An 18,641-nucleotide genomic window follows, 5' to 3' on the forward strand; every position below is an offset into this window, starting at 1 on the left:
ATGAGCATTAAAATTCCCGAGAATTCCACCACCCAGATGTCATCATCATTAATGCTTAAGCAGGTTGCCTTTCCCTCTTTTTTTCTGTGTCTTGATAAGTTGCCGTTGCTTTAACAGAACTGGGATGGGGCTGTTTAGAACTCCTAATGCCTTCCTTTCCACTACTCTGTCATCTGTCATCACACTGGTGAGAGTGTTGGGATAATCTTTTTGCAAATGTTTATGACTGTTGGGTACATGGACGTGATAGCCATGGTTCACTGGACCCTGGGCAAAGAACACTTAGTGGGTAGTAATTATTACAATGATCAGCATCCAATTCCCCATCACTTGGCAACAGTAACCAGCCTTCCTGTAGGAGAACCCTCTCCCCAAAACCAGGCACTGCAGTTTGTGTGGAGCAGTCCCCACCTCTGGCCCAGGGGTGCTAAATAACCCGAGATTGAACCAATCAGGCAACTCAACTCCAATGGACCTGCTGGTGGTTTGCTTTGGTCCAATGAATATCAAGTCCAGGACTTTTGTTCAAAATTGTGAGATAAGAGAAGCTCTCTTGGTTACAGAATGTTTAGATTTAAAGAGTGAATTCTGAATATTCCAAAAATACGAGGCTGGAATGGTGGTCAGAGAAGAAGTGGTGTTACCGTTTGGGGTGTTTGGGTGTGTCCAGCTCTACATGCTCCTAAGGCAGGTCTAGTCTCTATCTCCCACCACCAAGTGGAGGCCCCACCACAGACCTTACCAGCCTGTACACTAACCATTGATTCTCAGTCTATTCCAGCCGACCGCTGTCTTCTCAAGGACAGGAGCCATCTTGCCCATCTCCCTGGAGCTAGCTTGCTAAATAATTATTCATGACTTCATCAGGATGGAAAAAGAGCCAATGGCTGAGAAATGGAGACATTGTAGATTCAGTCACTGAGGGGCTTCTGGGGTCCAGCTCTCTGCTGGCTGCAGCACAGGCTTCGCTTTCTTGTTTGTTCTTCTTGCCTTCACCTTGTGACTCAGTACTTGGAGTGCAAGTGTGGTGACAGTGCTACTGTCACCTAACCCAAGCCTAAGAACTTTGAGAAACCACTTTCCCAAATAACACAGGAAAACCAGGAGCACAGGTCTAGGAGGTCTGTGAGGCCCTGAGCCACACCCCTGCCTTCCCCTGGGGGATCGTGTGTCTGGAAGGAAGAAACACTAGCAGCTCTGACCTGAGCAGAACTTCAGGGAAGATGCAGCAACTCCTGCTCTGCTTGGCCTTTCTTTTGCCCTCAAGGCTGGGACAGGTGAGTGACCATCCCCATTCCAGAGGCTCCAGCTCATCTCACAAACCCCTTTGTACACCTGACCCTTCTGCCCAGCACGTTCAGGGATTTTCCTCAATTTCAGCCCAAGAACTTTCTGGTGCCCAGCTGCCATCCCAAGCCTAGACTAACAAGCCCAATGCTACATGGACACTTAACAAGGATGGCCAGAAGGCAGGGTGTTCACTGAAATATTTAGCGTGTGAGCCTCTCCCTTATCACCTGGAAAGTGGGTTCTTCATCGCAAGGCATTCAGCAGAGGAAGCGATGCTACAAAAGACAAGTAATTAAAATCCCTCCCTTCAGCTCAGGAAAGGGCAGCTCAGACAAACCGACTGCAGTGGTGGGACCTGTCCCTGGACCAGCTCAAGAACCAGTTTCATTTCTCGCTGCCATCACCCCCTCATCCCTGTCCAGGAGGGGAGTCCAGGGTGCAGTAGATCTCAGAAGGGGGTGGAAGACTGCATGCAGGGCTCCCCTGGTGCCTTACATCTGTCTCAGCCCTGGGCAGCCATTTACAGCCACACTTTCCACTGCCTTCCCAAGCCCTCCGATGCTCCGCAAAGTTCCTCCCCCCATGCCATTGGCCTTCAATCCTACCAGCACAAAGCCCACCAAACCTCAGTTTAAAGCTAAGAGAAGGCCATTCACTCATTCAATGTGCACTGAGATCCTAGGATGAGTTAGGCTGTAGGACATGAGCATTTTATAAAATCAAACTCCATAAGCTCAAGGACAGACATGAGATATGGGCACTAGGTGGGACATTAGCAGAGGCTCAGAGGTGTCGGGAGACTCACTGAGACAGAAACCATCAGGGGAGCCCTGTCCATGATCCCCTGGGCTCCACCATCATGAAGACAGCTCTTATCTCCTCTATGCAAGGTCAGAAGTAGGATGGGGACCACAAGCACTGTCCTCCCTTTTCTCACAGGGGGTTCTGAGGCTTGACATTCAGAAAAGGTTATTCTGCTGCAAGGGGAACCTGGAAGGACTCTGCCCCAGGGTCTGCAGGGCAATGTAGACCCCATCCTCAATCACCACCTTCCAGAGCCTTCCCTCCTGACCACAGCCACTCCCAGAAAGCACATCTTCCAGTCTTTTCTTTCAGAGGACGTCATTGGAGGACATGAGGCCAGGACCCATTCCTACCCCTACATGGCTTTGGTTCACTTTGTGGAGGGGGAGAATCAAGGCAGGTGCAGCGGTGTCCTCATGAGAAAGGACTTTGTTTTGATGGCTCCTCACTCTGGGAAAGTTGAGGGGCTGCAGACAATAGATATCTTCTGAAACCCCTAAAGGGACCCCTGTCTTCTACCCAGGGGCTACAGCCCGGGGGAGCTCCCCTGGCTCCTGGTAACTCAATGCCATGAGAGCTCATGAGAGGAGCCATCTGGTTCATGATGAGAGCATGACTGGTTCATGGAAAGTGAGAAACAGGACAGGTAAGCTTTGGGGTAAGAGGGTCAGAGGGTCAGAGGTGAGAGCAAGAGGCTCATTTGAGAAGAGAGACCACACTGGCCAAATAAAACAGCTGTGGAGAATGAAAGCATGTATTCCGGTCAACAGGCAAACTCAGAGTGTTTTCACAATATTGATTGAGGGCAAGACAAGCTTCCAAGTGTCCTTCCCTCAGGGTTTTTGAGAAGCACAGGGGACAGTCACTCAGCACCCAGAGCTCGTGTTGTCGCGATTTCCCCTTGCTGCAGTCCTACCCTGCCCTGGTTGTCATCTGCCCCTCATGACTCCAGGGCTGCATTTCCTGTGACTCCATGACCCTCACATCCCCACTCTACTTTCTGGCAGCTCAATCAACATGACCCTGGGGGCCCACAACATTCAGGAGCAGGAGAGGACCCAGCAGGTCATCCGTGTCAGAGAAGCCATCTGCCACCCACACTATAATCCTAAGAACTTCTCCAATGATGTCATGTCACTAAAGGTAAGGGAATCTCCCTACTGCTCTTGCTGTCCTGGGTCCAGATTGCTTCCCCTCCCACTGGGGCCTGTCCCTTCCTTCCTTCCCATCCTGGCCACCTGACTAGTCCCAGTGGCTCAGGGGAGAGGGAAGTCAATGCAGCCCCAACGTGGTGTCGGGGCCCAAGGGCAGTGGCTGAGGGGTACTTTCTTGCCTCTTCCCATCACCTGGAGAGAAAGGCCAAGCTGACTGCAGCTGTGAGGCCCCTCAGCCTGCCCAAGGGCAAGACCCAGGTGAGGCCTGGACAGGTGTGCAGCGTGGCCGGCTGGGGAAAATCTCAATGGGCATTTTAGCAACCACTCTGAAGGAAGTGAAGCTGACCGTGCAGAAGGATGAGGTGTGTGATTCCTGCTTCCTTGGGTATTCCAGCGGGGCCACTCAGATTTGTGTAGGGGACCCAAAGAAGTTGAAGACCAACTCTGAGGTAATGTTTCCAGCGTCTACCTAGACAGACACGGGAAGAGAGGAAATGGGGAGCTCTGGGGAATGGGAGTGGCCATATCTTCATGCCTCAGCCTGAGAGGTGGGCTGACTGGGTCCACAAATCCAGTCTTTAGTTTTTTCCCTGGGGTAGATCAGGGGTGCAAGCTGAGGAAGGATCAGTCATCCCACAGCAGAGTACTCACCAAAATTTCCCTGAGGATTAGAGAGAAAGCCTTGGCCTGGGTGGAGCTGCATGTGACAGTCAGAGCCAGGCTGGAGCCCTGGGATGAGGGAGGTGACAAGGCCCGCCCTGCTCTGATTTCACACATGGCCCCCTAAGATACCACTGGCCCTAGGGGTGGTGAGAAGGGCAGGGCCACGAGGATGCAAGCTCAGTCTTTCCTCTCTCTGCTTCCAGGGGGACTCAGGGGGCCCCCTTGTCTGTGAAAATGTGGTCCAGAGTATCTCCTCCCATGTACAAGAGAGAGGGACCCTTCCAGGAGTCTTCATGAAGGTGTCACCCTACTTGCACTGGATAAAGAGAACAATGAAGTTCTTCTCATAGCAGGTGTGATGCTGACCTTCCTCTGTGCCTGACCACCTTTTCTGGGGCAGAGACAGGAATCCCATGGGGCGGGCAGTGGGACTGCAGGGCCGTAGTAAATGGATCTCTAGCGAGTGTGACTGAAGTCTCACTGACTCACTGAACCACTTTCAACACGCTACAGCATGCTCCAGGCAGCCCTCTGCTGTCAATTGTGGGCTGGCCTTCCTCCTTTCTTTTCCAGTCCTGCTTCCCCCTAAACCTCATGCTGAATAGTTTCTCAGTCACACCTCTGTGGTGCTTAGCCCTATGCAATGGCTGAATCTGAAGGGTGCCCATTACAAAAGGACAAACTTCTTCCCCAAAATATGTTCCTCCTTGGGACATTGAAAATTCTTACCTTCTCTAAGCCAACCACCGTCACCAGCCCCCCCCAACAATTTGGCAGGAAGAGAAGCAGGGCAGTGGAAAGGGAGTAATTCCAAGAACCCAAGAGGGCAGGGGCCAGGCCATGGACACTGAGCTTCCTATTTCCAGGGCCTCTCTCTGCTGTGGGGGCAGCTTCTCCCACAGCCAGGACCATCTGCAGCTTTACACACTCAGATGCTCCCTAGATGGCCTCTAGCCTCACTCTCGTCCCATTTCCTGCCCTACAATGTGCCCAGCACTGAGTTCAGTCAACCATCCTCCTGACTGGCCGTCCCACATCAGCCCCTGTTTTCCATGTGACTGCCCTGCCCACCAGCTCCTTTCCCTCCAGCCCCCCCTGTTTTGCACCAGCCTCTCTCTCATCTCCCTAAGGTGTGTGATTCCTGCTTCCTTGGGATCCCTAACAGAGATCCTAAAGCCCCGTCTGAATTCTCCTCTATAGCTTGTCCTTGTCATACCATAACCACCAGCCCACCTGATGACAATCAGAACACCCAGTACCCATTTCCCATCTGAGCAGAGACAGTTCAGGTCCTCCATGCAGCCCAGCATCCCGGGGCCTTCTGCCATCATGGCTTGTGGAGTCACTCCAAGAGCCTCAGGCCCTGGCAGACTATCCGGACTCCCCCTGCTGGCAACCTGAGTCTTTGTGCCAGGCACATAACAGGCTCTGTCCCTGATACTGGGAAACTTACAGTGAGGGGAAATTTCCTCTAAACTCCCCTGGTGCCTCCTCTTTCCCCAGGCCCGCCAGTTTGGCCAATGGATCAGTGTTTGGAATCCTCAAGACATCTTGCCTTGAAAGTAATTAAATTCTCTGTATTCTATCTCGAGTGCATGTTAGAGTTTCACATGGGTGATCTTGTTTGATTCCAGAAGGTCAGTGTGAAAATGAAGAGACTTCGAGACCCACAGGTCCTGAAGTTCGCAGTCTGTGCTCAGTGGAGTCCATGTCTGGAGGGGAGGGAGGGAAGAGGCACTTGGGGCAGCCATATTTTTGCTTATTTACATGTGGAAGGCATGACCCTCAGTCCACAAACCCACAAAGTGCCACATTTCAAGTGCAAGCCCTTTCATTGTGATGAAAACAATAAGAGTAATAAGAAGCTTTCACATCTTGAGGTGTATGGGGAAGGCATTCTGGTTTAACCGTGATCGACCTAAAACTTGTTTTTCCCAGCATAGCCTGACTTATGACCCACAAAACACGCATTATACATCTGCTCAAACATTTTCCCAAAGTAAAGAATGCACTCTTTAAAGACAGGGATGAATGTCTGCCTTTCTCTGACGCCAATACCAGCACTTCTTTCAAGGTAAGCTCTTCTTCCCAGAGGACCAAGGTCAAGTTGACCTGCTATGCATGTGTTAAACTGCAGAAAAACATGCCTTGTGACTTGGAAAAACATTATATTCCTATCATGCTTCCTGTATGTTCTTTGTTGTGGAATGGTCTATAGCCATGAGGTGACCATGCTTCTCAGGAGAGCTTTCTTCCTTGGGGGAGACAGCACTTCCAGGCTAGTCTGCAGCAAATTGGCTCAATAAATATCACTCCATATTTCCTATCTAAAGATTGGTCATTGATTATTTTTGTCACCAATTATGACCCAGACAACCTTATTTTAGGATCCTGCATCCTTCAAACAGCACCACCAGTGAACTGAATGTGACAGAACACAGCAAATTCATGATAGCTGGACAAACACCGAATCAACTGGGACCAACATCAAAAAGAGAAGCACCATCATTAAAAAGAATAACAAATAAATCGCACAGATATGAAAAGCAAAAGCCAGTACATTGAAAACTAAGATGAAAAGCAAAAGAAAGCTTATTTTCCATTCATGACTGTCCCCATGTCCATCTGCCAAGCCTCCCCTGGGGCTCACAGCACCGGCAGAAGCACAGGGGAGGGAAGAGCTGAGTGCACATGCGGAGACAAGCAAGTGAATAGTAGAAGGTGCACAAGCCAGGGGACAACTTTGGGTCCCAGCAGTAGAAATGGACACTCTTAGGAGAAGCCATCACACTACAGAATTAGAAACCCCAGAAAGTCGGCCATGAGGCGCCCCACAGAGTCCCAGGGTGTAAGCCAGAGCCAGCGAGAGAGTAGCCAGGGAAATACGCCACCAGAGACGTGCATGTGTGTCCTCAAATGACAGTGCCTGGTGGGTCACTTTCCCATCACACCTGACAGGAACACTTGATATTGAATGACACACATCATGAAGGAAAACGATGACCTTCTAATACCTGTAGCATCAGGAAGACTTGGCTGCTCCTGATGGCACCTTTTTTCTTAAAATGGCTTCCACATTATTTTACATCTATTTCTCTCTTGATCTAGCGATTTTTCTTATTCCTACATGAGGTCTAAAAGCATGTGTGTGTGTATGTATTTGTGTGCTATTCATACAGATGTTCATCACACCATTATTCAATAATAGACCCCAAATTGGAATCAGTATTAATTTCCAAGGAGGAAAAGGGTAACATATGGTGCATGCTCATTGTTGACTCTACAGCTCTTAACATCCACATTATTCGTGGGTCTAAGAAACTCGGCTAAGAACATTAATAGGCAAGTGATAAAAAACTAATAAACGTTTGCAAAAAAGGAAAAGCTCACTAAAAAATCATGCAAATTAAAATATTAGTAATTTTGTGCTTCTCTAATTGGGAAGGATTTACGAAACCAGTGATGTTTACACTCAGTATGGACATTGAGAAAATGGCATTTTCACACCTTGAGCACAAAGGTCCTTAAAAAAAAAAAGACAAAAAGAGTCTTTCACCTCGTGATCAACCACACTGAGAAAAGTGGACAAGGTTATTCCTCATAGACTTGTTACAAATGTCAAATCATCTAAATAAGTGCCAATGTTCAGCACCAATTTGGGGATTCGTTTTTGAAAAGTTTCATACCATCGAACACTATGGAAACTTCAATGTTTTGAGATAGAATTTCATTTCATCACATGGAAGAATGTTCCTTTGGTCTGTTGAAGTGAACACTAGTTAAAGGTCAGTATAGACTACAATCATATCTTTGCTTATATTTTCCTTTTGGCTTTTATTCCTCCTACATATTCTTTTTCATAAGTTTTCTGTATTATTTAGATCACTTTAAAGTGTATTTATTAAATACGAAGGAGATCATAAAATGATATTCAATAATAGATTTTTAACAAAATGAGGGAAATGTTTATGTTGAGTAAATTATAAGAAGAAAAACTAAATATGTTGTGATCACGCCTATATAAAAACATACATAGAAAAAGTCTTGTGGAAAAACACCTGTTAACCATGGTCAGTTGGGTGGTGACATTAAGGCTGATATTTTTCTTCTTTCTATTTTTTAGTTTATTTACTTTTTGAAAATGGACAATGATTAAAATACTTTTATTTTTATAAATAGTAAAATTCAGAAAAAGGCTTCAGTAAGATGGTCCATATGTTAGTTAAGATAACTCTAACTATTCTAAATGACAGACAGGATTTTGGTGACTAACACAAGAGAAGTCTATTTCTTTTTCTTTTCTTTTCTTAAATTTGTTTTGAGGAAGATCAGCCCCGAGTTAACATTTGCTGCCAATCCTCCTCCTTTTGCTGAAGAAGACTGGCCCTGAGCCACATCCACGCCCATCTTCCTCTACTTTATATGTGGGACGCCTGCCACAGCATGGCTTGACAAGTGGTGCGTATGTCCCTACCCGGGATCTGAACGGGTGATACCCTGGCTGCTGACGCGGAACATGCAAACTTAACTGCTGTGCCACAGGGATGCCCTGAGAAGTCTGTTTCTTGCTCACACACCATCTAAAAGGAGTTTCCTGGAGAGTAGTGCCCCCTCTTACTTTCAAGTGTCCTTGTTTGGACAATAATTAGATGGTCAACCCATGCTCAAGGACCAGGCACAGTCCCCTAAAGATGGTATCTGTGTTCCCCATGATCACTTGCGTCAAACCTTGGAAGGGGAGAAATCTGCATGGTCGGGCACAGGCCTCTGTTTGGGGCCAAGTCTGGAAGGTGCCCACATCATTTCCACTCACATTCCATTTTCAGTAACAGTCACACAGCCACATGAGACCTCAAGTGAGGCTGCACAATGGGGTTCACCTGTGTCCCCTGGAAGAAAAGGAAATTGTCTGGGTAAACTGCTAGCTCATCTCTACCGCGATGCTTAATAGTGTTTGCTGTTTATAGGGACCGCGGGCCCTAAATTGTTTTTCTGTCTATCAAACTAATATATTTCCATTATAGAAAAAAATTGGATAATGGAAAGGTGAAAATAAGAGTCACATAAAATGGTTGTTCTGGTTCTTGTCTTTCACATTAAAAGAATAGTATCAAATTGTATACACCGTTCTACAGTCTACTTTTTTTCCTTAACACTGGATGACACAAACCGCTCCATGCCACTAAGCAGTCATCTAAAACATGATGCTTTTTAACAGCAGGTCAGCATTCCATCCCAGGAACATATCACAATGTATATTACAACTCTCCTATCTTGAACAATTGGACTGTCTGAGCATTTGCAGAAGAGGGTCTTAGGGAATATGTCCACCTCCACGTCTTTCTATGTTTACGGAGAGGCCCCAGGTCAGCAGCTCAGTCTCAGAAGTAAGTTTTTCTGCCAGGAAACACTGAGGGTCTTGCACCTTTTTTCAAATTGTTCTCTGCCACATCCAGGGTCTGGGGCCCTCTTTTCCACTGACTACTCTGAGGGGAAGACTGTATGCTGATGTCACTGAATGTCCTGTGTCACCTGCTCCTTCCTACAAGGACAACATCACCAGCCACTTCTTGGAAAGAGAGTTTCTCACTCCCAACAGACACGTGTGGTGGGAAGACAATGGCGTGGGCACAGCCTTCTCCCAGCACTGACACTCCAGAAAACATCACAGGCTCATCAGAAGAAACTTCTCAAGGAGCTTCCAAAACGTCCTTCTGAGAGTGACACTAAGGCAGCCCTGAGGATGTCTGGAATGGCTCAGTAGTACACTGCTCTCCTACAAAGCCAAGAGCACCAAGATTGGTTTCTGACCACAGCAGCATCAGAGGGATGAAGGGGAAGGGACCCAGCAGCAGCCTGCCCAGAAGATTTACATTGTTGGCGGCCTAGGGGGTTCCGGGAGAAGGCGGGAACACACAACTTTAATGTCACAACATCTGAGAGGAGAAAAAGATGTAACTGACAGAAATGTAATGAAACAGTCCAAAGTAGATGTAACGGGCTATGGATGTTGTGAAATGTTTCACACTCATATTTGATCTGATGTTACAACTTTTTACTAAAATGGAAAATAAATGCATTTTAAAAACATACATAACCCTATCTACTCTCATACCTCCCATTCTCCTTGAACAACTCATAGAAAGAAATGGGAGGACAGCTAAATTTGTCTTTTTTTTTTTTCTTTTTTGAGGAAGATTACCCTGAGCTAACATCCTCAGCCAATCATCCTCTTTTTGGTGAAGAAGACTGGCCCTGAGCCAACATCCATGCCCATCTTCCTCTACTTTATATGTGGGATGCCTGCCACAGCATGGCTTGATGACTGGTGTGTGCCTAGGTTAGGCACCCAGGATCCAAACCAGTGAACCCCGAGCGGCCGAAGTGGAATGTGAGAACTTGACTGCTGCACCAGCAGAGGGCCCCATAGAGGACAGCTAATTTTTGACAAAGGAGCCAAGAACATACAATGGAGAAATGAAAGTCTCTTCTCTAAATACTGTTGGGAAAACGGGACAGCCACAGGAGAAAGAATGAAAGTGGACCATTATCTTCACCACACATGCAAATTAACTCAAAATGGATTAAAGACTTGAATGTAAGAATGAAACCATGAAACCCCTAGAAGAAAACATAGGCAGTACTCTCTTTGACCTGGGTCTTAGCAGTATCTTTTTGAATATCATGTCTCCTCAGGCAAGGGAAACAAAAGAAAGGGTAATAAATGAGACTACACCAAACTAAAAAGCTTCTGCACAGCAAACCAAACTATCAACAAAACAGAAAGACGACCCAGTAACTGTGAGAAAATATTTGCAAATCATATATCCAAGGGGGTTAATTCCTGAAATAGATAAAGAACTCATATAACGCAACGACAAAAAACCGAACAACTCAATCAAATAATAGGCAGAGGATATGAACAGACATGTTTCCAAAGAAGATACACACATGGCCAACAGGCACCTAAAAAGGTCTTCAACGTCACTAACAATTAGGGAAATGCAAATCAAAGGTACAATTAGACATCACCTCACACACTTCAGAATGATTATTATTAAAATGACAGGAAATAACAAGCGTTGGAGAGGATATGGATCAAAGGGAACCCTCATACCCTGCTGGTGAGGATGCAAACTTGTTCAGCCACTATGGAAAACGGCATGGAGATTCCTCAATAAATTAAACATAGAGGGGCCGGCCTGGTGACGCAGCGGTTAAGTTTGCACATTCCACTTCAGTGGCCCGGGTTCGCAGATTCAGATCCCCGTGTGGACATGGCACCGCTTGACAAGCCATGCTGTGGTAGGCGTCCCACATATAAAGTAGAGGAAAATGGGCACAGATGCTAGCTCAGGGCCAGTTTTCCTCAGCCAAAAGAGGCGGATTGGCAACAGATGTTAACTCAGGGCTAATCTTCCTCAAAAAATAAAAAATTAAAATTAATTAAACATAGAAATATCATATGATCCAGCTATTCCACTTCTGGATATTATTCCAAAGAACAGGAAAACATTAATTCAAAAAGATATGGACCCCTGTGTTCATTGCAGTGTTATTCACAATAAACAAGACCTGGAAGCAACGTAAGTGCCCATCAAAGGAGGAATGGATGAAGAAGACATGGTACGTATATGCAACAGGACACTACTCAGCCCCCAGAATGACAAAACTTGCCCTTTGCAATAATGTGGGTGGACCTCGAGGGCATTTCAGTAAGCGAAATACGTCAGACAGAGAAAAACAAATGCCATATGATTTCACTTATGTGTGGAAGATAAGAAAACAAATAAACACATAGATACCAAGAACAGAGTGGTGGCTACCAGAGGGTAAGCAGGTAGACTAAGGTGAAAAGGAATAAGGGGCACATATATATGGTGACGGAGAGAAACTGGACTTTCAGTGGTGAATGCAATGCAGTCTACAGAAGCCAAAGTATAATGATGTACATTTGAAATTTACATGATGTTATAAACTAATGTGACTTCATTAAAATAAAAATAAATGAATAAATAAACAAATAGGAAGTGGGAGCAGCCAGGGTCTCAGCAGGGTGGCTGGGGTTCAGAGGGTGAAGACGGGCAGGTTTCATCCTTGCTCCTTCATCTCCTTCAACTGATTCCTGGTGCCCTACCACATCCCACCAACACACCTGTGCTTCTTTCACCTTTCTTCATTCATTACTAAGTAGAAATGAAGAAGGAATCCAGCAAACTTATATTCATTCAGAGAAGCTGAAATTCCAAACAACTGAGGTCTAATCCCAGAGACACAGGAAATAGAGGAAATGAGCAGCCACCAGCTTTCATGCGTTGTTGGGAAATTATTGAATTTGGTGGGTTTAGCGTTCTGAGACATAAATTCCAAGCAGCCCTCCATCACCCTGGGTTCCAGTTTCTGCTGCCAGCACTGACTCAGCAGTAGGAGGGGGCTTGCGGGTGTTGGCTGGGATGACTCTTTTGGCTCCAGATCACTGGCAGTTAGGGGGCAAGCCTCCTGGGCACCTTGGGTGATGAAACCTATTGTACCACCAGGTTAATGAGACTGTGAATTCTGACCCCCTACCCTAGGCTTCCTTCCTGTCTCGGGGGCTAAAAGTCTGTCAGGAAGAAGTACCAGCAGTAACTCACTGGGCAGCCATCCTAGGAAGATGCACACCCTCCTGCTCCTCATGGCCTTTCTCAACCCCCCAGGTCTGGGACAGGTGAGTGACCATCCCCAACCTCAGAGATCTGACCCTGGACCCTGGAGCCAGCCTGCCTAGGTACTGCCTACCTCAGCTTCACGGGGCAAGTTATTTGAATTCACATTCCTCAGGTTCCTCACCCTAAAATAGGAATCATTTCATGCCTACCTCATAGATTCCTATAAGAGTTAAATTAGTTGGTGTACATAAAACTCTTGGAATTGCCCCTGGCACCTAGAACGTGCTATATAAATGTGCTCTCTAAATTCACTTTGACATCCATGTGTCAGAGCCTAGGAGATAAGGAGACAGCAATAACAGTCTCATTGGCTCGCATCTAGAATCTTCAAATCAGTCCCTTGCTGGTCGTGAGCTGGCCATGAGCTGGACTCGGAGGGATCTGGGAAGCTCCCTGAGAAGAAAGTACCAGGGACTTCAGGAAGAAGCCAGTCCATTGGGCTCCCATCCAACAGCAGAACATCTCTCCTCAACAGAGGAGGCTGAAGCTGACCAGGATTGGACAAAGGATTCCTCTCCTCCTTTGAGGGAGGTGGGAGGGAGCTGAGGTCTGGGATGGAGAGTCAGCAGTGTTTCCTGAAGAACCTGGAGTGCTCTTCTGATGTGTGGAGCAGACCCCTGCAGTCAGTGACTCCTCTGTCCTCTGCATCATCTCTCCTGCCTCCCATCTTCTAGCCTTTCTGGAGCACCAAGCTGGTACCCACATTGAGGATTCTGAGAGCACAGAGATAACGACTGAATGCTTCCTTCCACAGGAAGTCATCAAAGGCCAAGAGGCCGGAACCCATTCCCATCCCTACATGGCCAACCCTCAGACCCAGTGGCCAGCAGGTCCGGGCACCTGCAGGGTGTTCCTGGTGTGAGAAGACTTTGTGCTGATGGCAGCTCTTTGCTGAGGAATGTGAGGCACTAAGAAGCTTCCTGGGTGACCAATCACACTGGCGCAGAAGAGCTCAGGAGAAGGGCCATCCGAAAGCAGGGTTTTAGCAATGAAGGGATGACAAGGGCACCAGGTAGGTTTAGGGGTAGAGAACAGACCAGAGAACAGGAGAAAAGGACATGATGAAAAAGAGCAATGGTGGAAATGGAAGACAGATATTGGGGTCCAAAATATGAATTCCAGCACTCTCTCAATTGATTCTACAGGGAGTAAAACTCAACGTCCCAGTGACCCCCACCATCCCCAGCTCAGGGCTTTGGAGAATCAGAGGGCACAGACAGCTCAGCCCTAGAGCACTACTGTCCCTTTAATTCCCTCAGCTACTGTCTCAGCATCCTGGGCTGTCCTCCTGTCCTACGGCTCTGGGGACTGAGCTCCTGGGGCTCACACCTACCTCTAGGCCAACTTTCCTTAGCAGTGCTGTAAATGTCATTGTGGGCGCCCACAACATGGGGAGGCTGGAAAGCACCCAGCAGCGCATATCAGTGCTCGGAGCATCCATGTCAGCAGAACAACCTGAATGACATCATGTTACTGCAGGTACCACCAGCTGAACCTCTGGTTTTCCAACCCAGTTGTCTTTTTCCCAGCATGGGAGGCTCCACCCTATGTTGGAACTATGGAATAGGAAGCAGGTACAGAGTCCAGGTAGTGGTGGGGGAAAGGGGTGAGCTCTGCCCAAGGGTCCCTGATGGCCTGCACTCTTCCTGCCAGCTGGAGAATAGAGCCAGACTGAACCGAGTCATGAGGCCAGTGCTCCGCTTCAGACCAAGGCCAGGCTGAGTCCTGGGGCCAAGTACATCGTGGAGGGGTGGGGCCTGGTTCGGCTGTATGATAGAACAGACATAGCCCAGGATGTGCGGCTGAATGTGCAGAGGGACCAGCGGTGCAACCATCGCTTCAATTTCTACACCTGTCCAATGTAGATTTGTGTGGGGACGCCTAGGATGAGGAAGTCCACCTTCCTGGTAAGGCCCAGGCATCTGCAAAACTTTACAAAACAGACAGGCTTCGGCAGTACTGACCAGCTGGAACAGACCACATGCCCACAGCTTCAGTCTGGGGCCTAGACCTGAGTGACATGGGGCTTTCCTCTATCAGTAGGATTTCTGGGGGATTGGAAGAGCATCGGACACACAACCTGTACATGTACAGCCTGGGGAAGGGGAAGGTACCCTTGCTTTGGTTGAATACAGACAGTAACCACAGTAAGGACTGAAGCCTAGCGATGGAAAGATCCAGAAGTTTGACTTCTCCATCCAACAACCTCCCATCTCACACACACCCCGCATTGAAGGAGACCCCCATCCCTATCTCCTCTGAAGACTGTGCCTTAGGATGCCAGGAGTTGGTGGGCCTGATTTCATGTCCCTTCCTCTCATCACTCACAGAGGGACACCACAGGCTCCCTGGTGTGCCACTAGGAGGCCCAGGGCATTGGCTCCTATGGAAATAGGATGGGGACTCCTCCAGCAGTCTTCACCAGGGTTTCCAGCTGCCTACCCTGCATAAGGAGAACAATGAGATACTTCAAACAGTGGGATCAGACTGAGACACCCCCCCCCATGACTTACTCTTCTTCTCTGGGGTAAAGGCCAGCTCCAGGGGGGTTCCCAGAGCCTTAATAAACAACCTCGTCTAGAGCAGAAATAGCCGATTTCTCATTTGCTCATTCAACATCATTCAGTAGACAACAAATGTATGCCAGGACCAAGTCTGAGCAAATCCAGGAAAATGAGTCCTCTTCCTCAGGATAAATGAATCCCCCTCAATGTCTTGGAGATCAGGATCAGCTTCTTCCCTCCTCTAAGCCGCCCATTCCCTATCCTCCCTCCCCACATGGCCTTGGGAAGGGATGGAAGGACATCTCTCTCCCCAGGGAAAAGCTTCCTCCTTTCCACCCTACCAGAGACCCCCTAACCCATATCAAAGTACAATCCACCTCTGTGTCCCCCGAGGATTCAACCAATGGAGATCTAAAAGCCTGTGATGGTTGTGTCGTACTGAACATGTACACACTCTTTTTTGTAATTATTCCCTAAACAATAATTACAGTATTAACCACCACGGCATTTGCATTCTATTAAGTATTATAAGTAATAGAGATAATTTAAAATGTATGATAGGGAGGATTTGCATAGGTTATATGCAAATAATTTGTCATTTTATACAAGGAATTGAACAGCTGCAGATTTTGATATCAATGAAGGTCCTGGAACCCATCCCCCTTGGATACTGAGGGATGACTGTAAACTCTAACACTAAGTGCCATTGGTGTGTGTGTGGGACAGGCAGAACAAGGGACAGAACCGAAATGCCATACGAGGCCTAATTTAATACATGGTAAATGTGGCATCTCAAATCACTCGGAAACAATAAACCTTTAAAGATGGTGTTAGAAGAACCAGGTAGTTATTTGGGGAAAAAGAGAAAGTTGGATCCACTCCTTACACCATAGTCTAAAATAACCCTCAAGTGGATCAGATGTCTAAAAGCAAAAAATTAAACCATACAAGTACTGGAAGAAAAAAGATTTATTTGCTGAAAGATAGCTAACCAGCTAGTAGCCATGTTCACAGCAGCACTATTCACAATGGCCAAGAGATAGAAGGAACCCACATGTCCATCACAGCCAGAGTCCCCCTCCTCAACAATTCAACACACTGACCCCCACCGTACTGTGGAGCAATGCTCTCATTTTCAATGTGAGGAGGGTCAACTTCGTCTTTGGATGCTCTGAAGATATAGAAAATGCCACACAAAATGTTGACCAAAATAAAATGACTTTTAGACTAAAGATAATCCCAAATTCAAAGAAAAGATTACTGAAGTCATTTAATTTAAAATCATGTTTTAAAGACCTTCTTGAGGTAACTATACAGAATGAGCTGGCAGAGTTTTCTACCTCGAGCAAAATGTAAATTACTCTTGCAGTGTATACAGAAACTGATCAAGAACAATGTACACCTGAAATTACACAATGTTATAAACCTTCATGATCCCAATAAAATAAAGGAAAAAATGTCTTTACTCATTGCAGTATGACACATACTATCTGAACTTTTGAAATTTCCATGATCTTAAATGTAATAATCACTGAGGACATATTTCATACAATCCAGGTGACTATGCACAGAAATGCTCTGGTAAATGTGACCATTACTACATGGGTCTTGCTTATCACAAACTCACTAGGCTAATATTCAGTGTAAGCCATTTATCAATGAAATTTTAATCAAGAATACATCTTTGACAACACTCAGTCACTCTCTATGTTTGCTTCCATCTACCCACAGGAATTTTCCTTTACTATCCTGCTTGGGAGGATAGCAGTCCCATTAAATATTTCAGGTGGCAAACGGAAAGAATACTTGATGGTGGGGAGGGGTAGGGTAGAGCACTGGAAGAGTCCCCCAGATAGCCCTTCCTTTCTGCAACAGCTACCCAGAGCCCCAGAGCACGACCCAGTCTCAGGACTCAGTCCCCAGGAAACACCCAGGGCAGACATGTCTCACCTCCAGGTCTTTCTCTGCCTGTCAGCACTTCCCAGGCAGCTCTCTGCCTCCAGCTGCTCTGCTGCAAAGAGTTCCATGCCTCATGGCACTCACCTCCAGGAGACAATTCCTTCCTGACCATCCCAGAGGCCAGGCCCACCACCTCCCACAGCTCTGCACTCTTCTGTATTCAGGAAACCTCAGCAGCAGAATTCTGGCCTTAGTGTTTTGCACACAGAACTCTAGTGCAAAAGGACACAATTCCTCCCACTCTTTCTCCTGGTGCAGACTCTGTTCTTTAAAGGCCCTACTGAGTGACTGGGAAGTCACAAAACCATGACAAGCTCATTCTTAGTAATCTCACTTGGAAATAAAGTAGACCTCCGGTCTGTAGGGAACACATGCTGAACTCAAGTACATTAGTCCTCAACCCTCCCTCTTCTAAGGGCTCCCCTTCTGGCCTCTCCTTACCTTCCTCCTACTCTCTTCAACATCTCATCTCCATGCTCCACCCACACACCCAGGATTCTGCCGTTGTCTGAAACTACCAAGAAGTTGATGGATGACTGGGCTCTTAGCTAGCATGTTTCAGGCGAGACCAGAGCTGGGCACTGTTTTGTTTTGTTTTGTTTTGTTTTGTTTTAAGTATGCTTTTTGTTATGGAAGATTGGCCCTGAGCTAACATCTGCTACCAATCTTCCTCTTTTTGTTTTTCCTCCTCAAATTCTCACTACATAGCTGTATATCATAGTTGTAGGTTCTTCTAGTTCTTCTATATGGGATGTCATCACAGCATGGCTTAATGAGCAGTGTATAGGTCTGCACACAAGATCAGAACTGGAGAACCCAGGGCTGCCAAAAAGGAGCCCATAAAACTAACTACTTGACACAGGGCAGGCCACAAGGGCACTTTTGCATGAATGTGAAAAAAGGGCTCAGGCTTCAAACAGTGAGAGACTAAAAGGGAAAGGATGGGGTCGAATGATGATATTTTAGGAAGTAGCTTGATGCTAATCACACATGCAGGACGATGTGGGGTGATATTCAGCCTCTTTGAACACCCAGAATTCAACTAAGGTAGGGAACATCACTTCTGACTCAGGCCAGGGTCCCCAAAAGCTCTATTCATTCCTTCTAAGAGCCCAGTATTTCCTCCTGGTGAACGTGGTCAGGCTGACTCAGCAACTGCCTAAGAATGGGGTTCTCACCACACCTTCAGCTCTTGCAGAGAGCCTCAGCCAAGCTATCTCTGTGAGCCATCCTTGCCCCACTCCTACCAAGGAATTTTCTGAACCCCAGCACTATTGTTGACAATAATTCACTGAAAGGACAGAAATGAAAACTTTCTCAAAGGGCAATGGTGGGCCTCTCCATTTCATGGCTTGCTCACTTGTAGGCAAGATACTGAGCAAGTATTAAGATGGCACTTAACTCTGGTGGCTGGTAAACTGAAAAAGGGGGATACAACTTTCCATTGTCCAAAGTTAAGAGTGGTTATGTATTCCAAGAGCTATTTTCTGCATCAAGAATAGAAGAGCTCACTAATAGTTTCCTAGGTGTCACTTTCACCCTGTCCCTCTATTGCTGAA

At 46.8% G+C, this 18,641-nt stretch overlaps 1 pseudogene; it reads left to right on the forward strand.

Annotated features, from left to right (window-relative positions):
- Positions 1 to 2,149: 2,149 nt before the first annotated feature.
- LOC124234980 (granzyme H-like) lies at positions 2,150 to 4,261 on the forward strand (annotated as a pseudogene).
- Positions 4,262 to 18,641: the final 14,380 nt, after the last annotated feature.

Source organism: Equus quagga, chromosome 2, assembly GCF_021613505.1.
Source record: "Equus quagga isolate Etosha38 chromosome 2, UCLA_HA_Equagga_1.0, whole genome shotgun sequence".
In the NCBI taxonomy this organism is placed as follows: domain Eukaryota; kingdom Metazoa; phylum Chordata; class Mammalia; order Perissodactyla; family Equidae; genus Equus; species Equus quagga.